Below are 21,931 nucleotides of genomic sequence, written 5' to 3'. Positions count from 1 at the left end.
TTGCAAATGATACTAATCTCCCAGCTGAACCCCACAGTGGAGCGGCCTCTGTGAATGCCGTAATTGTGTGCCGCTGATAATTATTGCTATATGAAGGCACTTGGTGTATTGGCAGCACTTGCCTAGAAAGATAATCACAGTTATTTGCATTGTGCTTTGCATGGAGCCTCTAGAATATTAACGGAGGACGTTCACTGGGTGCCCATGCACACCAGGTGCTGTGTGAGTAAAACCCCGAATGACACTCTGTGTACTATTACATCCTGTGTGATCAGTGAGGAACCAGGGGGTGGCTGCATTGTGCAAAGTGCTCAAAGGCTGCCTGACACTGAGCAGTGGATATTATTCAAACCCAGCTCTCCAAGTTACACTACTTCACCCCACTAGTGAGAGTTAGTGAGGTCATAATTATTATTCCACACACTGGGGGTGGGCGCTTGGGAATAGGACAGGGTCTCACTACTCAGGTACCCCAGACCATATCTTTCTACTTTCATTGGTGAGATCTCAGTGTCCACAAACGTTTCCCTAAATCTCTGGTAAATATCAGAGGCTTAGCTTGAAGATTTGTGTTTTTTATTCAGTGTGCTTATTAATAAGTACAGTGGCTCAGAGACGAAGTCTGTCTGGCCTAAAGAAGAAGAATTGCCAGTGCAAGTCCTGCGATAGGCTGAGCCCCGATGGGAGATGGCAACCTTTCCTCTCTCCGTCTGGTCTACCCATGAGGCATGTTGGACATTCTACTCACACGTAAGACGCATCCTCATTTATGCCCCCAGAATTGTGCACTTTTTAATCTAAACTCACAGGGCTGCAAAGACCTCCACTCAGCCAGTACTGTGTGTGCTAAGGATACTTCTATTCGGTGATAGCGTCATCTGTGAGGCAAGGGGCTAAATATCCTTCTGCATCACAGCCAGTGAGAAACCGTTCTTCTCCCAGGCATCTTGTGAACTGACTCTGGAGAAACTTGAGAGCCTGGACTCTGCCGAATTCTCCTGGCGCTTGCCAGCTCAATTCTGCAGTGTAGAATGTCCACTCTCGGCAGAACCTTGAGACTCAACTAGGGGGCTTCAAGGGGATAGGATTCTTTGCTTGAGTTTTCAGATCCCAACCCAAACTCTTCCGCTGCCATCTTAGTGAGCACCCCCCACCCCCCACCCCCACTGAACATAGACACCCTAGATCCATCAGTAAGATGAACATGCTCAGCTGGGCATGGTGATGCACTCAGGAGGCAGGCAGATCTCCAAGTTTGAGGCCAGCCTGGTCCGCAGAGTGAGTTCCAGGACAGCCAGGGCTACACAGAGAAATCCTGTCTCAAAAAGCAAACATGCAAACAAACAAACAAGCAAACAAAACCCTCACATGCTTACCCCTTCTGTACCCTCTTAGGAAGGTGGAAGAAGCAGCTTGGAGATCTTAGGGGCGGTAGTTGTATTTGTGCTGCTGTGGTGGAGTACTCCAATAAAGCATCTCTAAAAGAGAAAGGGTTTGTTCAGCTTTCTGTTCCAGATTGCAGTCATTCATAACGAGGAAGGCAAGGCAAGAACTTAAAACAGCTAGTCCCGTCATATCTACAGCCAGGAACAGGGAGGAAGGAATGCATGCATGCATGCATGCTTGGCGCTCAGCTAGCTTCCTCTACACTTGCACAATCCAGGGCTGAAAACCAGGGAATGGTTCTGCTCACTTTCAGCCTAGGTGTTCCCATATCAATTAAGGCCCCCACAACAGTGCCCTCTACAACCCCCTCACCCCAGGCATGTCCATAGGCCAACCTGATCCAGCCAATCCCTCACCGAGATTCACTTCTCAGATGATTCTTGGTTGTGTCAAGCTGGAAATTGGTTTAACATGAATGTCGCTGTGGAAGATACCCGAGCACGGAGCGCAGGTGTGATGATTGCATAGACTAGAAGGAGCATCGGTATTTGAGTCCCTGGGGAAAAAAAAACCACCTGAAAACAGCTCTGTATGGGAAGCCTGGGTTTGCAGTTGCCTTGCCCACCATGTTTCCCTGCCTTTCCCTGTTTGTTGCTTAGCTAAGAGCAAAGGATTTTGACATCATGTGTGACAGCAGTCATCCTGTACAGTCACGTAAATTAGATGATGCAGTGTCCCTCCGTAGACGAGGCAGCTGGGTCCCCAATAGCAAACCCCAAACACAGAGGAGTATCCTCCTTCCATAGTCTTCCTGGAAGCAGCCTGGAATTGCTTCTGCGGCCCTAGGAGTAGCAAGGAGGCGTATTGAGATCTCTCTGCCCGTCTAAGCCTTTAGAATGCACCCATATGAGGCTGGCTCAGGGCTGGGATCAGCTGTGGCTGGCTTTGTAGATGCTTTCAGCCTAACTGTGTTCAGCTTCAGGGCCACCAACAAGGCCCACCTCCTGGCTCCAGTCTGCCCCGTAATTAGGTGTTTTGATTGGGTGATTTGTTTAGACTCTGCCAGAGCTGTTGTGCTGGCTGGGGCCTCACAAAGGCAGTGCCGCCTGGCTGCAGCCTCACTCTGCTGGAAGATGGTGTTCATTATGAAGAGGAAGGCGTGGAGACCACACACATGGTCCTGCTGCGGCAGCCGACTGTCCTCCAGGTGGTCAGGACTGGTAATGATGCTCCCAGTCTCTGCGGAATGCCGTTGTTAAGTCACTGACCTCCACCCTAGACCCGTCACCGCTGCACCTTATCTTAGACCCATCACCTTCTCCAGTGAGAACAGCCTTTGGAGCAGCGGTTCTCAACCTGTGGGGCTGTGACCCCTTTAGGGGTCCGATGACCCTTTCACAGGGGTCACCTAAGACCATCGGAAATTGCAGATATTTACATTATGATTTATAACAGTAGCAAAATTACGGTTATGAAGTGACAATGAAAATAATGGTATGGTTGGGGATCACCACAACATGAGGAACTGTATTAAAGGGGTGCAGCATTAGGAAGGTTGAGAATCACTGCTTTGGAGAAACAGTTATGGAGGGCTTTTAATCCCCTCTATGGTGCTGGGAATAGAACCCAGGACTTCACACGTTAGACAGGTACTCTACCACTGAGCATACCCCCCCACCCTGGCCATAGAGGTCTGACCCAGGTTGAGAACTGACCGCCACAATCAAATATAGTTAGGTATCTTTATTAAAGCCTCCAGTAATTAAAACTCTGCATTCCTTTGTCTCGGCTGGAATTATATCGACTTATAATTGGTTATTACAGTTTAACACACAAATATGTGAAAAATTTATCCTAAAACAACAGAATCAACTGAAGCAAACGTGTAGTTCACCTGAACAAGCTACGTTTCCAAACCCGGTTTTCTTTCTGATGTACCTTACACTACTACCACACAGGTCATTTTTCTGGTCAACCTACAAGACCAATCAGCCTCTTCCATCCCTAAAGACTCTACTTGGTGAGAAGCTGAAGAGCGTGGTCCCAGTGTTTGCTCAATGCCTGATGAGGGCCTTCCTGGTGCATTACTACATGATAGGGGACATTATATCATAGAGCCAGTGTGTCAACCAACTCAAGTCTCTTCCTCTTCATAGAAAGCCAAAGTTACCATCATAGCCCAGCCCCCAGCATCAGCTAATCCCAATTACTTCTCCAAATACAAACGCGGGCCTTAGATCTCACACGGAAGGACTCCTCCAGGACACATTCAAACCATAGCACATACCAATTCTTCTCTTGAGAGGTGGTCACCACTGTTAAGGAAATGAGACACACAAAACAACTAGGGAACAAACCCAGAGAAGAGGGTATGTAGTAAAGTGCAGACAAGGTGGCCTAAGAACGCCAGGGTGAGAGCTGGAGAGATGGGGCTGGAGAGATGGCTTCGCAGTTAAGAGCACTGGATGCTCTTCCAGAGGACCTGGGTTCAATCCCCGGCACCCACATGGCAGCTCAACCTTCTGTGGCCCCAGTTCCAGGGATCCAACAGTCTGGCCTCCCTGGGCACTTCATGCACATGGTGCATAGACGTGCATGCAGGCAAAACACTCATGCACATAAAAACAAAAGGGTGCCAGGGTGATTGGGTCTGCAGTGACAGGCTGGGTGAACTCAAGGGAAGAGATTTGGTTTGGAGGGGTTGCGGGGAGCAGGCCGGATCAAGTAGGAGTATGTGTGTGACAAACAGAATCAAGTTTCATACTTCTGTCAAGTCCTGTCTGATCATCTGAAATAGGGGCTTCCTAGTCAAATGAGGCACAGGATAGACTTCTTTGTTTCATGTGTATGAGTATGAGTATTTTGCCTGCATGTATATATATGTGCCATGTATGTACCTGACACCTGGGGAGGTCAGAAGAAGACATTGGATCCCTTGGAACTTTCTAGTTGTGATGGTTGGGAGCTGCCACAGGGGTGCTGGGAAGTGAACCCGGGTCTTCTGCAAGAGCAACAAGTGCTCTAAACTGTTGACCTGTCACTCCAGACCCCAAACTTCTTAAGAACCTGGCCCCTCATTTTTTCTAAAGAATTGCTCTGTTTGAGTCTTTTCTATGGTCTTTACTACGGAACACAAAACAGTACACTTAGCCCTCTTTGTCCTTGTATATTATTGAATCAGTCACAGATCAGAGATATTAAAAAATGTGTGTCAGAACTGAATATGCAAATTTTTTCTTTAGCATTCTCTACATAATAAAAGTATAGTAATTATACATTGAATTTGGCCTCACCAGAATTAGAGGTTATTTAAAGCATTGGGGGAGCCAGGATTATATAGAGAGACCCTGTCTCAAAACAAAAACAAAAAATATAAAAATAAAGCATTGGGGAGGATGTTTATGTGTCCTCGTGCCATTTTCTATAAGAGACCTCTGCATCTATTGTAGTATCAGTTAGTGGGTGTGGAGGGTGGGGTCCCAGAACCAATCCTCTGAGGATACCAACGGAAAGCCATTTCTGGGGGAACCCAATCTGGGTTGCATCTCAGAAAGCATCTGGGAGGGTCAGACCATGTCATGTGGCTTGGAGAGAGACTTTATGGTTCCTTCTACAGTGAAGGAGCAGAGAAAGACCTCTGACTGCCACCCATGGAGAAGGGGCCAGAGTTTGAGGCAGCCTGTAAGCCTGACTCTTGCTTTGGTATCTGACACCAGTTTCCAGTGAGGAGTCTTCCCACCCCTCCCTCCCCTGCAGCCAGACCTCTGTTCTAGCTACTCATTTCAGCTCAAGGTTAAGGAAACCACAGTCCCACTTCCTCTCCTTGTCGGTAAAAGAGACTCCCCAGCACAGAGAAACACATAAGCCATTAGAACTGGAGACGGCCTGCGATCTCCATGAACCCCTTCTGTTTTCTATAAGCTCCAGAAGGCTGGAAGACGCACCAAAGGTCGCATAAGGGTATCGCTGGGACTAGACCCTCCCTGCGTCTCCAGCATCCCCCTTCTGTCCACCTGTACAGGAGGAGTTCATCAGAAGGATGGAGGAAAGGACACAGGGTGCAGCTAACGCAGATCTGCAAGTCTTAGGTCATTGACTTCACTTGACCTTGAAGATGTGTCCGTACCCCCCCCCACACACACACACATATACCCAATTCCCAGCTCTGTGCAATGGGAAAGATACATTATGTGAACCAATCGCTTCCACATCTATGTAGACATCACAGAAGCCACAGCTCCCAGCGACATTAACGAAAGTTAGTATCTGCTGTCAGCCCCAAGCTGCACACTGCTGGAGGACGGTAACTGCCCTTCTTCTGTCCCCTCTCAGCGTCACCATGTCCCGCCTGATCTAAGGAACAAGACTCCCATAACCCAGAGAGCAGTTAGGCTTTTGACTTCCCCTGTTGTGGGAAGGACCAGGAAGCTTTTTGTAAAGGAAAGTGAAGATCAGGTTTTTGACTGGCGAGGGAAGGGAGCAGTGAAGGAGGAGATGCGGGCGGCAAGGAAGAAACACACAAGCACACCCTCCTCTGTTCTACATGGCACCGAAGAGGTCCAGCCCCGATCTGGTTATCTCTCCCTCCCACTCCACCGGGGATGCTTTATCAGTGAAAGAGGAAGTAGAGCAGGGGAAGTGACTCATTAGGATCCTCCTCCAAGCCGGGACAGAAGTGTATTTTGTCAACTCAGAGTCAAATACAGGTCCTATCTCTGTATGTCTGGCTCAGTTATATTCAGGGGGAGAGAGAGACAGAGAGAGACAGAGACAGAGAGAGACAGAGACAGAGACAGAGAGACAGAGAGACAGACAGAGACACAGAGAGAGAACACCAAAATAGCTCTTCTAAAAATGTCCTGGCTAAAGACAGCTGGTAGAGCCACAGACCAGGGGTTAGCTTCCACCTCCCTTCTGGTTCTCACAGAATCTAATTGTTTCCTGGGACTTGGAGTTCATTGTGGAGTCCTGTATACAAACACCACAGTGCTCCTGTTGGGTCTCTCACAGAGGACACTGGACCTAGACTTTCTGGAGCAGTTGGTGAACTAGTTAAGGTGAAAGACTGGTTAGTTAGGACAGAAGGAACTAGGCCCCATGTAGGCATAAGCAATACCACATGTTGGCCTAGCAGGAATCAAGGCTGACCACATTTGGGGGCAGCATTTGAATGTAGCAATCAGAATAAACCACGGGGAAACTTCTTGAGAGCATCTGACCTTGAAATGCATGCAGAGGCACCCAGAGCTAAGCCAGACCCCTTTCCTCCTCCAGAAACAGGAGACCATGTCCTGGTAGCCGGTGAGCCGGTGGCTGACTGGAACCTCCACGTGTCAACTGCCTCTCTCCTGCTCTCTAGATCCCTGTTTTCTTGTCTTTCAGTTTTCTTCCCTTTAGCTAGGCATGGTGGTGCATGCTTGCAGTCCCAGCACTTGAGGCAGGAGAATTGCTAGATTGAGACCAGCCTGGACCACATAGTACGACTCTGTCTTTAAAAGCAAAACAAAACAAAACAAAACAATAAATATTTTTTCACAGTGGTCAAATGATCCCCTAATTTTAAATTTTATTTTTATTTATTTTTTCGTTAATTATTTAGCATATGTGTACATGCATTGGGTTATGTGCTCACACATGCGCTCCTGCACACACAGGTCACATGTACATGTGGAGGTCAGAGGACAATTTCCAGGAAGTGGTTCTCTTTTCCCACCATATGGGTTGGAGGGATCATAACTCAGGTTGTCGGACTTCAAGGCAAGGGCCTTTACCCACTGAGCCATCTCCCAGCCCTAATTACTTCTTACTTATTTAACGCCCCACCAAGAGAATTAGTATTGTGAGGTGAGCCGAGGTGCCTAGCGCAGTGTAGACCGCCACCCTGCCCTCCTAGCGCTCATCTCTGAGCCTTCTGGGCATCATGAAAGAGGAAAGGACACCAAGCTCTGAAGGTCTGTGCTGCGGTTCTCTTTTCCCGCCCACCAAAGGAGGAAGTTGGGCTGTTTCCCCAACCTCCGCCTCTCACCGTGGTTCACCGCCCCTCCATCACTCCCCCCACCCCCACCCACCACCCCGTTATCTCCGGTGCTGTGATCCCAAGTCCCAGAGAAAAGCTTGTTTTGAGCTGCTTGAAGACTTCCGTTTCTTGTGTCTCTCATCTTGAATGGCCCCCCGGCTGCTGTCAAAGACTGTGGTGGCGCCCTGTGGAGAGCTGAGTCAGGGCCTGGAGAGCTGGAAGAAATCCAAGGAGGAGACTGGGCCCTAGGGAGGGCTCGACTTCAGAAGGAGGAACAGTCCCTCAGCCTGCATGGCCCACTCACGGACCAAAGGCAAGCGGAGAGCCTGCTTCCTCTGCCCCTCTGCCAAGGTTGGCGGCACAGAACCTTCCAGTAAGGTTCTCCCACTTGCCCAGGAGCTCAAAGGGTTGACAAGACAGTGGAAAGCAAGCGGCACCTTCTAGGTGGGAAAGAGTCCCAGTGTCAATGTGCAGAGAGTGGGTGGGAGTTGAGAGACCTGGCTGCCTCACTCACTCACCAGACTGCTTACCTCGGCGGGTCTCTTCCCCATTTGAAACACAGGAGGACTTAGCCTCTGAGGCTTGACATTTTGAGGGCACTGTTTCCTAAATATCATACCTTTTCTTTTCTTTCTTTTTTTCTCCCTCCTCTTTCCTTCCTACTTCTTTTTGTGACAGGGTTACTCACAAATGTAACCCAAACTGGCCTGGTATTTGATATATAGTCCAAATTGGCCTCAAATCTGTGATTCTTCTCTTCAGCACTGGTCTTACAGGCGCGTGCCACCATGCCTGACCAAAATACTTCCCTTTGGGAAGTGATTGGGATATAGAGGCAGAGCCCTCATGAATGGGACAAGTGATTTAGGAAAGAGACTCCAGGGTTAGGGGTGTAGAGTACTTGACTATTGTGTAGGGGTTCATGGATTTGATTCCTACACTGTCATGGATGAATGCCTACATACTCCCTCACTCCCCTTCCACCAACCTGGAACCAACCACGTCAGACCCCAGTCAGGCTGGCCCTGGTCTCAGACTTCTAGACGCTATTCCTGAGAAGCATAGCTTTCCGTTCACCAGCCACCTCAGTCGGCAGTACACAGTTAACACAGCCTGAACTAGGACAGTGTATATCTATTAGATCTAGATAATCGAAGATGTGCTATTAGACAAATGTGCTGGACGGTCTCTGTCCACAATATAACACTCATTAGTGCCTTCTGGTCCCGGTGCCTTGCTCTACTGAGGCATCCAGAGAGTCAGGCTTGTACAGTAGAAGGGCTCTAAGCAGTGAGAAGCCCAATAGGAAAGTAAGATTTTATTAGGAAATAGAACCTCTATTTTGTGCAAGACTTCCTTGAGGGACCCCAATCACCAGGAAGCATTGGTATGTTTACTGTACCCCAGAGTCTGAGGTTCCTCAGTCCCTGAGCTCTGGGAGCTGAGGCCCAAAGGAGGGAAGACTTGATGGGGGAGGGGGCATGTAGTTAGGCCAAGCAGACAAATGGCTGCCTAGAGAGTTTGGGGACCTTCTCACTTCCTGGTGGGTCTGGTGAGTCCGGACTTCTTCTCCCAGAGAGGAGGAAACAGGAAATCATTTCAGGAAGCTGTGCCTGGCCTCCCTTAGCTACACAGCACTTAGAACAGGCCAGCTGGAATTTCCTAGGATTTGGGCTGCAGAGTGGGCCTTGCAAACCCCTGCAGAGAACTCAATTGCCAAAGGATTCAGTCCAAGAGAATCCCAAAGTGGGCATAACCCTAATCAGGGGCAACCGATGAAGACATAGTGGTGGGGGCTGGCGGTCTGGGAGACAACACAGACTCCATGCTGGCCCTGAGCGTGCGCCTCTTGCCTGCATTCCACACAAAGAGATGTTACAGGCTTTAGTTTGCACAAGCAGGGATCGAGCCTCCAGAGGGTGGAGGTCTGCCTGATTATGAAGCCCGAGTCGTCAGGGCTCAGTTTCCTCCTCTTGAGGCACCAACCTGCCAACTCTTGGTCCAGAAGGACCCACATTGAGTTTTAACTGGTGCTAGGTGTGGGATGAGACATGGTCTTGATGGGAGGTATCGGAGCAGCAGTTTCCATTAGTTCTAGGATCCAGGCCCCCTATCTCCTGCATAAAAGCCTTCAGTCTTATGTTCCTGCCAGCCAAACATCAATCAGTGTTCTTTTCATGCTTGTTTCCCCCTGTATGAAAGGCTGGATGTTGTCGTTTTCTGTCACTGAGCCTCAAAACGCAGCAGCTTCAAATACACCCCCTTGTTCTTTTCACAGTGTCTGTAGGCCGGTGGTGGTGGTGGTGGTGGTGGTGGTGGTGGTGGTGGTGGTGGTGGTGGTGGTGGTGGTGGTGAGTCCAGCACTGTTTGGCTAGGATCTCTGCTTAGCTTAGTTTCATTTCACAGGGTCTCAGTCACCAGACACCAGCCGGACTGTGTTCTCACCTGGAAGCCTGAGCAGGAGCCTTCTCCAAGCTGCTTCTGCTTGTTGGCAAAAATTCACTTCCCTGTGCCTGTGGGACTGAGGAAGGAGCCCCAGCCTTTTGGCGGATGTTGGCTGTGAGCCACTTGCCAGTCCGGGAGGCCACCTAGAGTCTGCCATGTGCTTCTCTCTCTAGGCAGTTCCTACTCTGGGGCCAGCAGCAGATGAGCTGCTTGGAGTCTTTTGTGTGGATGCTAGTGGATCGCAGAAGCGGCAGCCCCTTTGTGTTGCCTCTGTCACGTTCTGTTGGGTAAGAGTGAGTCATGCCCTCACCTAGACTCAAGCGGATGGGATTACACAAAGGGATGAACACCAAAAGACAGGCGTACAAAGGTGCCATTTTAGGGTGTTTGCCACACTGGTGAAGAATTCCTTTAACATCCTGGCAGAGGCTGCATTTCAACATTATCACCTCCGGTATGTCACGTACCATGCCAGCTGTTGAAGCTATAAAGAAAATAAGAAATGGCCTCTGCTTCAGATAGTTCACAGTAATGGGGGAGGGTGATTTTTATGTAACTGGGAAGGTGGGTACTAGGGATATGGGTACCCAGAGAAGTCAAGATGCTTCCTGGAGATGATGAGCCACAGGTGGAGTAGTCACGCATGAGTAGGGACCAGCCAAGGAAGCAAAGGTGGATCTCAGCCAATAGGAGAGGCCGGAGCTGGGGTCATCAGAAGAGGCGGCGGTTGGGGAAGAGGGAGGTCCTGGTTTGGGCTCTATGTGCTGGGGTAAGGAGGTCAACCATGATGCTGGAGATGGTCTGTAGCATAAGAGGATGGATTGCATCACATCCTGGGTGGTAGCAGGGGTCTTATCCTATAATACTTCTGGTTTTGCCCCCCTCAAATCCCATATGCAGTACTGGTCATAAGTTGCCGTACCCCAAGGTTGTTTTGCTCTTTGACTAGCTGGGCTGCGTTCTCTATGGATGCCTCTTGAAATAAGTGACCAGCAGAGTGATATTTAATTGCACCGTGGCACTTTTCTCTGGTAGAACTAGACTGGTAGTTTGTGGTGAAAAAGTTCCACATCTTCCCCAGAGTGTCACCTGGCAGCACCGAGATGGCAGAAGTTTCCTTCCCTGCAGAGAGGTCTTCAAGGTCATGATAGAACCCCATCTTCCCAGAAAGCCTTAGAGAAATGCTCCAAACCCAGACTCACTTTTTCACGTACTCATGAGGGTGATGACAAGTTGCTTGGGTTGATCCTAGATCCTTCACTAACTATGTTCTTATTGAAAAGCAAAACATGTATATATGTGTGCATGTTCCTGTGTGTGCACATGTATGTATGAGTGCACATGCACATGTGGGAAGGCTAGAGACAACCTCAGGAGTCATCCTCAGAAAGAATGTTCGTCTCCTTTGAGACAGAGTCTTTCATTGGCCTGAAGCTCACCAATTAGGTTAGATTGGATCTGCCTGTCTCCACCTCCCCATCTCTGGGATTGCAGACACATGCACCACACCTGGCACTTTTATGTGGATTCTGGAGACGGAAGTCACATCCGTGCTTGGAAGGCGAGCACTGTACCAACAAAGCACTGGACAATGAAGCCCTTCTATATCTTCTTTATCTACGGTTTTTAGCATGTGTAAGTGTAGGGAGCGATGTCCACCCCATCAAAAATGGACTATGAATTAAATGAACTGATGGAAGAGAGGCTGATGAGGTTCCATTCCTAGCTGAGGCGCTATTGGCAATTGATAGCTGCTGGAGGAAGGTAGTCATTTTTCTTCAGGGTCATGGCTGCTGACAGGTTGCCCATACTCCAATGGATGGTTCTACATGCACGCCCATACAGGCAGCAATAACTGGATTTAGTGGGTTATTTTTATAAGGAGATGATAGAAAGAGGAAGAAGAAGACAAAAGAAGGGGGCAGTGGGGGGAGGGATTTGAGGTGAATATGATCAAGATATATTATATGAATGCATGATATTGTCAAAGAATAAATATATCCTTTAAAAAGAAAGGAAAGAGAAGAAAGCCTAAGAATTACATTAAGCAATGTCTGTACATTGTATAACAGATACTCCCTTAGTGCTAGCCCCTCCCCTTTCTTATACCCATTTGTTAAAGTGGCTTAGGATGGTCTCCCTAAGCACAGAAGCCATGTTTCCCAGTCTGTGTATTCATAGTTAAGGCACAACATTTGGTGACAGAATTTGGCTGAACACTTGTCTGTCAGGGCACGTTTGAGTGGATGAATGAGCAGACAAGCAATGGAATGATAAAGTAATACCATTGTGTCTTGTAGAAAGTCCGTTTTAGATCATCATTTACTTTACATTGTCATACCCAGAACCAGAGCAGTCACTGTTGGTCCCAACCCCCATCACCTGCCCTGATTCCTGGAGGGCTCTGCAGTGAGACCTCCCCCTCTTTCCATCTATATGACCCAGCCAAGTTATACCATCTCCTCAAGCCTCACTTTTTCTGCCGGAGGATGGGGGAGGGGTTTAATGAGACTGTTTCCATGTGAAATGATCTGTATAGCACCTGGCCCCTCATGAGCTCCCTAGCTTAGCTGTAGGTGACTAATCCATAGGCGTCCTCGGAAGACAAGGACTCTGTCTAGTCTGCGCTCCTCTGACCCAGCGCAGCTCTGAGTCACACAGCCTCTTCTGCAGCTCTGGGATGAAACCATTGCAGGAGGACTAACCCCATCCTTGCTGAAGTATTTTTAGCTGATTCTAGTGGTTAGAGAATGAGGAGGTGGGGATGGGAGGAGAAGAAAAATTAGTGTCTGTTGTCATCTGCAACCTGAAATGACTCCTTTTCATCTGTTTCTCCAGGGTCTGTCGTTCCCTCCTTTGGTGGGTGGGATGGGGCGGGGACATCTCCTCTCTGCTTGCAATCCCAGCTGCCATAACCCTCTCGCACTTCACCCTGAGCGCCAGTCATACCTCAGACCCCATACAAGAAGGAGGGGGCTCTGAGCTTGCCCTTTCATTGAGCTAATGAGTGTGGTTCTGAGCATTGTCTGCCACCTCTGTTGCCTTCCTTTGTATGTCTACGAAATTATGATGGGCAGCTGCTCTAGAACTGTGGGGCTTTTAAAAGGACCCCAAAAGTGATTATGGAAATGTCTCTAGCACAGCTTTGACCCCACCTCAATGCTGGGGAGACATGTTCCCTGGTTCCATCCTTTTTCTGCCTGGGGGGTCTCTGCATCTTCCCTTAGAGCCACCCCAGGACTGCCAGCCTGAGTTACTACTTCTGGGGACTCTGTGACTCTGCATTCACCCCCACTCTTCGCAGCACCCTGTAGGAACACAGTCTTTATTATTCAATGGACATTTCCCCTCCCAAATCATGTTGGCTGTCCTCTGTAGGGTTGGCATGACTCAGAACAGACACTGTTCCTCCGGGACAGCCTGGTCTCCATGACATTCTAGAGAACCTGAAATAGAACCTCAGGAGGTTCTATTTGCCTGAGGAGACTTCAAAGATGGACACCTTAAGTGTGACCTTGAGCCCAGGGGCTAGGTAAAGAACTAACCTACATCTTAAGCTCAGAAACCTCTCCACAGAGACGCAAGAGAAAGCTTGCAGAAATAGTCAGTTCCTATAGCGAACAGAGTCATAAAGTGGGAACTGTGGCCTTATTTATTGAGCACCAGCTGTGGTCAGGGGACTGGGCTGAATGTTGATATCTGTCATCTCATTCCTGGGTCATGGTACCTCTGGCTTCCTTGGCACAAGACAACGGTAGCTTCTGAGCCTCAGATTCCCAGGGGATAATACTAGTTAGCTTGTGCAATGGACTGAACTTTAGAAAGCCTCATCCTCTTTCTAAGAAGATATTCCAGTGAGCAGTGTGACACCATTCTGCAGTGGTAAGTAAGGACCCCAGAAGGAGGGCTCTAATGACTTGAGATCTGAGGGGTGTGTGTGTGTGTGTGTGTGTGTGTGTGTGTGTGTGTGTGTGTGTGTGTGTTTGCACGTGCGTGCGCATGCTTGCTTGCATGGCTGCACATGTGGAAGCCACCGGTCAATGTCCAGCATCTTCCTCTGTCAAATCTACCCTTATTTTTTGATATATGGTCTCTTGTTGAACCTGAAGTTCGTGGATCAGCTAAAGTAGCTGGCCAGTGAGCCCACGTAGTCAACTCGTCTCAGCCTCCCTGTGCTGCGAAGAGAGACATTTGTCACGCTGCCTGCCTTTTCTGTGGGTGCTGGGGATTCAAACTCTGATCCTCGTGCAATCACTTTACCCACTGAACACCCCCCCCCTAGTCCCATCCGTGCCTCTCTTTAGAACTGTCCTTGGGCACACCCCCACCTGCAGGGCTGGCCTGGATGATTGAGGTGATGGGCCATGTTGCTGTTCCCCGTTTACAGCCTCTAGGGACCCATCACTTTCCTCCTGGTTGAATCTAAATGCCAGTCTTGGCCATAGCCTGGGTCATCCCTCCTCCTCTTCATACACTTTCCGTCCCATCCCCCAGCACCAGCTGCTTTCCACTGCGGCCCCTTTCCTTGTGCTATCTAGAAAGCTCTTCTCTCTTGCCAAAGCTGAAACACTCTCAAGACCTTCCCAGAAGTCATAGATGGTTTCAGCAGAGAAGGAATCTGGGTCAACGAGCACCCGACCTTGAAATGCTTCTATTAGCACGGAACTTCCGTTTATCCTTGGAAAACCGTGAAGATTGATGGGCTAATAGGCACAGGCGTGTGTGCGTGCCGAGGTTATTTTTGTTCAGTGTCTAATGTATGCGAGACACCACGCTGAGCTCTTCAAATGCATTACCTGATCTTAACCGGGAGCCTTCCCGAAGAAGTGGGCATGGTTACCTTGACTGAAGAGATTCAGAAATCCAGTCTTGGGGAGAAATAACTTGCCCACTGTCGTCTTCCAGCTAGAGAGAATTTGGTTCCCAGTAATGAGCTTTTTTACACAGCAGACCAGGCATACCTGTGCCTCTGTGCATCCCTCATCCCCATCACGTGGGAAGAAGGGCATTGCTGGAGCCGCCTAAAAGCGTGGGCAAGTGTGTTTGTGATGGCGCCCCCCATGGGCTAATGGCTGGTTTCCCGATTACAAACCGCTGCCTCCCTGAAGCAGAGGCCACACAGCTCCTGGCTCTTTTTTAGCTAGCTCAGAACAAGGCCTCCCTTCTGGGCTGCTGGGCTCTGCCGCACAAACACACTGGAAACCCAAAACAGCATTTCCCCTGCTAACCGCTCCCTGAGAAGGCTGCTTGATGGAGGTGCTTCTGGACAGAGAGGCTTCACCTCATTGGCGTTCTCAGGGGAGAGCCTGTACACCTAATTCCCCAGACAGCTCATCTTTTTTTTTCCTTTCTCGGAGTTTTATGAAAAAGTTCAGTGCACTTTCCTCCCCGTTGGCTGGCCCTGGAGGCAACAGCAAAAGGCTTGCCGTTGCATTGATTATTAGATACAGCCAGGCCATTAACCCGGGCAGGCTGAAAGGGCTCTCCGCTGGGAGCCTGACTCTGACACAGGCCGTCAGGATCAATACATCTTTCTCCATTAGGTGCATTTCCTCTGACGGAAATGGGTCTGCCCATTACAGTTGATGCTTATTGACAGGCCTCTCTCCTGCCCTCTCAACCCCCCTGGGGGAAGACCCACAGGGGTGTTCGCAGAGATTCTGGGGATGAGCTTGCTTGTTTAGTAGAGCTACCTCTCTTCTTAGTAAGTAGCTGGACTCCCTTGTGTGAATGTGATTTTAAAAAAATGAACGTTTTCATTGTGTAGGAAAGAGAGACCAGGTACAGAGGGGCAGGGTCAGTTTGAGAATGGTGAGCTCACAAGGTTGGACTCATGGACAAACTTTCTGAGCACAGACGCCATCAGGCAGCCAGGAAATATCCTCATAATGTCTGGAAGAATGATTCTCTCAAAAGTCAAGGAAAGGGCAGAGTGATGGCAAGAACCCTGTAGTCAAGGGGTCACCATCACTTAGGGTGGCTGGGGGCGGGGACCTCAAAATACCTTGAAGACATCATTCCTTTCTCTGTCAATCTTCCTGTGGGCATGTTCATCACACACATACACACACACACACACACACACACACACACACACACACACACACACACACACATACACACACCATTTGAAAACATTAAAACGAAAACACCAAACTGGGAAATGTCTCTTTGGGGAAAGTACACTAGAAAAGCAGTTCTAGTTGCTGATGCTTTCCTTCGCAAAAGAAATAATGCGGCCGGTCCCTGAGCTTACCCTGGTGGCCTTACTAACCCCCACTGCTGCCCATTCTTGGTGTGCCCAGCTCTTAGCTGATCATCAAATCCTTTGACCTCTGACCCACACCTGAAGAAAACGCTGAATCTTTATCGTTCTTCCTGTAGCTGGTAGGAGAACAGATGTCTCAGTTGATGGGCCATGATGATGAGAGACCCTGAGCCTGTGAGGTCAGGGGCTATGAGGTCAGGGCTTGCATGAAAGGTGGTTGTCCTGGGAGCGTCCTGGGTCTGGCTGCTGACCTTCCTGCAGTCATCTTGGCTGTGTGTTTCTTGTCTGTCTTCCCATCCCCACTTCCATGTGCTCTGCCCACCCTGGGGACCATCCCGAGACACTAGAAGAGAGGGAAGTACATGCTGACTGTGGTTTGGGGTGGGGGGATTAAGCCTTCATTAAGAGTAAGATCCAAAAGACATGACTATGAAGCAAAAGCAGTCAATTCTCATGAGGGGGATGGGGCAGAGAGGAAGGAGGAAGAGACAGAGGGGGACAGAAGGGGAGGGAGAGACACAGAGAAAGACACACAGAGAAACAGACAGACAGCAAATGAATAGTTTTAGAGTACTTCTCTCTTTTAAAAATAAGCCAGTTTTTCTTTTGCTTTATGTTTGGGGTCAGAAAAGCCTTTTTAAAAAAGATTTATTTATTTAATTTTTTTATGCGTATGGATGTTTTTACCTTTGTTATATATGTGCACCATGCGTGTGCCTGATCCCCATGGAGGCCAGAAGAAGGCATTGAATCCCCAGGAACTGGAATTGCAGATGGTTATGAGCCACCTTGTGGGTTCCGAGACCTCTGGTCCCAGGTCCTCTGCAAGAGCAACAAAGCGCTCTAAACTGCTGGGCCATCTCTCCAGCCCCGGAATGTCTTTGTGGTGCCCCTTGTTCCTTCAGAGGGGGATTGGCTGTGCTCACAGTTCTGACAGGGAGGATGGAAAGCCTCAGCTGATGGGGTAAGGTAAATGCTCGGCTTCGGCCCAGAGAAACTGACTCTGAAGTTCCCTGTGTCTCCACCCTCTCTGTGGCCGAGCTCCATGGAACCTGGAATCCCCAGCTGGAGTCTGGAGAAGGTCGAAACAGGCTTTGGCTGCACACGTTCTTCATCACTTCTCCCTGGGTCTACATAGAAAACAGAACTAGTGACCCACCAGCCAGGACCCTTCCCCAGGCTGGGCCTCGGGTCACCCAAACCAATGAGTGGGGGGCTCCTGCTTTGACCTGAAGGTGCCAGCTCAGCCAAGTCCTTTGGGTGGTGACAGAAAAGGAAAGGTTGCCAGGCAACTTGTGTAGACTCTGCAATCCCAGACCTCAGCTCAGCAGGTGTCGATCACGTACCTTAATCTGCAAAGCCAAAAACTTAAGACACCCTAAAATTCCAACTTTCTTAAGCTTTGACATGATACTCAAAATCTGGGAGTTTCAGGACATTTTGGATTTCAAATGTTTTGATTAGGTGTGCTCCATCTGTTATGGGACCTTTAATCCCAGCACTCGGGAGGAAGAGTCGGGCAGATCTTAGAGTTCCAGGACAGCCAGGGCTCCATCGTGAGACTCTATTTCAAAGGAAGCGGGGTGGGGGTGGGGGTGGGGTGGGGTATTTGGTAATCCAGTAGACCAGAAAAGATGATAGGAGAGAGTCCAGAAAGGCCATATTAGCTCCGCACAACCTTTTACCTCCTTTTATCTTCATGAGGAAATGACAGATGACAAGTGATAACTGGCCATCTACTGATCTGCACCCAGAAAAAGCCAGAGATGAGGGAAGTTTCCCAACTCAGGGCTGCTAGTTTCAATGATTAACAATGGGGATGCATGCTCGGCTGGGCAGTGGCCATTCCTAGCAAGCAGAGCCCTGAACACAGAAGTCACCCAGCCATGTCGGTACAAATAACCATCCCCAAACCCCCCAAAAAAACACCTCTGAAATCAGGCAGTCTGCAGCAAGCGATGCTTCACCCTGTGTTTTTTGGAAGAGTGGCGATTTTGTTCTTGTGATGAGCTGTACCTCACAAGAGGAAGTTTAACAGACCTAAGAGTGGCTGTTGATTAACTGATCACTTTGGCAACCCCTGCCTGATCGAGATCATTCCTTTGCAGTCAGCTGAACAGCTACAGTTTCCACCATAGACCTCACCTCTAAGGTCCAGATCACACGTGACCCTCCCCACTGGGAGTTCCACATCTCTAAGTCCTGGCTCTGTCTACCAGGCTGCCCTTGGGTAATGATCCTGTTGTTAATACACTGATCTGGACATCTCTTGGCGTGTGTGTGTGTGTGTGTGTGTGTGTGTGTGTGTGTGTGTGTGTGTACATACATATAGGTGTGTGTTTGTAGGTATACAGAATATGTGTACATACACATGAAGAGGAGAGGTCAGCCTCATGTATCATTCCTAAGAAGCCATCCACCTTGTTTTTTTGAGTCGGTGCCTCTGATTGGCCTGGAACTCAACTGAGTAGGCTAGGCTGGCTGGCCAGGGAATCCCAAGGATTCAGCTGTCTGTGTTCCATAGTTCTGCGATGATAAAAAGCAGCGCCCTGGCTGGCCTTTTGGGGGTTGTTTGTTTTGGTGGTTTTGTTTGTTTGTTTGTTTGTTTGTTTGTTTGTTTGTTTGTTTGTTTTTTGGGGTTTTTTGTTGTTGTTGTTTGGTTTTTCGAGACAGGGTTTCTCTGTGTAGCTTTGCACCTTTCCTGGATCTCACTCTGTAGACCAGGATGGCCTCAAACTCACAGAGATCCGCCTGGCTCTGCCTCCCGAGTGCCGGGATTAAAGGCATGCGCCGCCGCCGCCACCGCCACCACCACCACCACCACCACCCGGCCTATTTGTTTGTTTTTAAACATGAATTCTGGGACTCTACTTTGGGCCTCCACAGTCACACTGCAAGTACCAGCTACACTATCGCCCAAGCTCCTCACTTAACCACTTACAGTGCGGCCCAGCTCAGCTGTCATCGTTTGTCACCACCTCAGACATCATCTGCTCAGCACATACAGCAGCTGAGACTCCGTCTGATGTACGAAGGTTCCTGTCTTGTACCTCCAGTGTGGCTGGTGAGCTTTGGGATAGCGATGGCCATTTCACTGAGCTGGAGAAGCTTTCTGTCTTCTACAGCTGGAGGGACAGACAGCCTGTAGTTTGTCGGGAAGTTGTAACATCGACTCAGTGCCCAATATTCAAAGTCTTTCCCACTTCCCCATCTTACTTTTCTACCAGAGAGAGAAATAGATGGAAGGTCACCTCTTGTCCTCTGCTCTCAAGGTGGCTGCCAACCTCAGGCACAATGCTGAGCTGGCCTGGGTCATGCACAGCCCACAGCTCCTGAAAGCCTCTGACATGTCTACCTAAAAGCCACCTACAAAAGAAAAAGGTCCCATTGGGCTGGAAATGTGGCTGTGAGTGTTTTCTTGCACTCACAGAGCCCTGGATTCCAGACCCAGTACCACACAAATGTATTCCCAGCACCGTGTGGTAGCTCACAGCCATCTATAACTACAGTTCCTGGGCATCCAATTCCCTCTTTTGGCCTCCGTGGTCACCAGGCACATACATGGTGCACCTATATGCATGCAGGCAAAAAAAATTATACACACATATACATAAAACCTGCATGATGGTACATCCTCAGATCTCACCATCAGGAAGGATAGGCCAAGAGGATCAGAAGTTCAGAGTCATCCTTGGCTACACAGTTGATTTTAGGCCAGCCTGGGCTAAGTGAGATCTGGTCTCCAAAATAGCCATTGTTTTGCGCAGATAATGCTCTGAGAGTATCTCTCCATTGTCCATTACAGCACCAGTGACTTCATTGTATGTCTGGACTCTCCCACTGAGAAACAGAACTGACTCCACATGGACTATGTCTGCCCAGAATCAGACTGTTAAACTGATTTTGAGCTAAGAGTCATCTGGTTAATTGGGTCATGTTTTAATTCAGTTAAATGTGTTAGGTGTGGAAAAAAATTAACAATTGCTATCCTGCAGGTTGAGGTTTTTTTTTTTTTACATCTTAGAATTCATATTAAATATTTCTAAAGTGCAAGGTTGTCTTGACGACATGGAGAAGAGATATATTAATTTAATTCTGGTTACATAGGGCGTTTTATCCACCCGGGGGATTCTGTTCTTGGTCTTGTGTCTTCTCTTCCCTTCATAAACAGGTCTTTTGAACACAGACAACTGGAGCACAAAGAATGGGGCGGGGGTGGGGCGGGGGCCGAGGCTGTGTTTCTGTCTGCCAGCTCCTCAGAGTGGACTGCAGTCCAGTGGGGGGAAAGCATCTCTAAGCCCCAGATCTGAAATGCAAAAGGCTCCAAAATCTACACCTCCCTGAGTACCCATGATGCTTTGTGTTTTCAACCATTTTGCATTTCAGGTCTTCAGATTTATGATGCTCAGCTGTTAGTCCATGCAAACACCGTCAAAGCCAAAATGCTACAAAATCGGAAACCCTTCTGGCCCACTGGCATTTTGGATAAGGGTGACTCAGTCTGCAGTTGGGAAGTTCAGAGGATCTGTTTTATATCTACAGAATCAAGGTTTTACTCTTTTGAGGAAATATACTCCATGTATTTCCTATTGGTTTTTACTACAGGTGTCGGGTAGCTGAGTCATAAAGCCAGACCTCTGAAGGGCTAAGAAGGATAGCTTACCACAGCGGACCTCAGTTCCGGGCTAACCTGTCCCCTGTGTTAGGGATGTGTTCAGTGTTTATTAACCTTGATTGTCACTCAGTTAATAGCAGAAGTTCAGATCTCAGTTGTAACTCAGAAGGTATGTCTAGGTCATAGACAGACAGACGGAAGCCACAGTCAAGCTCAAAAGCAAAGTTTCAGGTACTAGATATCTAACAACAAGACACACAGCCTCTCTGTTCATGACCCCTGGTCTGGCTGTCAGCCTAGAATAAGCCCTGAACTCCTGGCACATCATCCCTGCTGTCACAGATCTGTGCTGTGTTCTCCCTCAGGGCTGTCTCCCCTGGAGCCTCAGCACTCAGTGTCCTGCCATGGCAAGATAGCTTTGCTCAGCATCCCCAACACCCTTTCCAGAGCCCACACCTTTGGACATCCTGCTGCTCTGTTTTCAAGGCCTCTACAGACTGCCGTTGGGGCATTGATGGAAATGGCATCCGTTAAGCACTGCACGATGCTCTGGCCTCTGCTGCTGTCATTTCCTGGTTGTTCTTCGTTTGGTCCTCGCTCTTTCTTAGAGCAATTGGGAGAACTCCAGCTTCACGAAGATGAAGAGTGGAGGGATGTGGTACAGCTGATGCTCAGAGTGTGACTGCCTTGAGCTTTAGCTTGTGTGGTGTTCAGTGAATGGAGACCATTGCTGTTTCCTTAAAGCACGTTAAAACCACACCTGGCATCTCTGAGTTTAATTCAATATCCTAGGATAGCGTGCCTGCGTGTGGTGGATCCATGGTGTAATGCCACCTACCTTTGCTTTCCTAGGAGTGGAGAGAATCGCCTTCCAGAGGCCTTTCCAGTTTATTTCCAGTGCCCTATGGCTGATAGCTTGACCCAGACAGTATCACTGGAATCAAACAAGGGGAAACTTGTGGTGGACTCAGAGATAGCCTGGGTCTCTCAGGTACTTTAATGAATAGAGTGTATGGAGATACGGAGGGCTTGTACTGAATTGAGAAAGGAGTGGCTAGAGTTCCTCCAACTGCTGGTCTCTGAGCCTGGGAAACAGTTGGGGAAGTCTTCGAAACATAATCTCATGGGGGGGGTATAAATCCCTCCACAAATGGGGGCGGTAGTGGGCTGAAACAAAGCAAAGGAAGGAGGCCCATCCATC

At 48.9% G+C, this 21,931-nt stretch overlaps 1 protein-coding gene across 2 annotated transcripts in view; it reads left to right on the top strand.

Annotated features, from left to right (window-relative positions):
• The window catches only part of Ubash3b (ubiquitin associated and SH3 domain containing B), a 150,176-nt gene that overhangs the window by 82,153 nt on the left and 46,092 nt on the right, over positions 1 to 21,931 (top strand). The window contains exon 1 of one of the 2 annotated variants that reach the window (XM_042280717.2): positions 13,323 to 13,729. The exons of the other annotated variant lie outside the window; for it this stretch is intronic. The gene's annotated coding sequence lies outside the window, so the exon portion shown is untranslated. Of the gene's footprint in view, positions 1 to 13,322; positions 13,730 to 21,931 lie in introns of those variants that run through there. 2 annotated transcript variants of the gene reach the window in all.

The sequence above is a fragment of the Peromyscus maniculatus genome, chromosome 7 (genome assembly GCF_049852395.1).
Source record: "Peromyscus maniculatus bairdii isolate BWxNUB_F1_BW_parent chromosome 7, HU_Pman_BW_mat_3.1, whole genome shotgun sequence".
In the NCBI taxonomy this organism is placed as follows: Eukaryota; Metazoa; Chordata; class Mammalia; order Rodentia; family Cricetidae; genus Peromyscus; species Peromyscus maniculatus.
The sequence above is the reverse complement of the archived record's forward strand: the minus strand, read 5'-3'. Positions and strand labels throughout refer to the sequence as shown.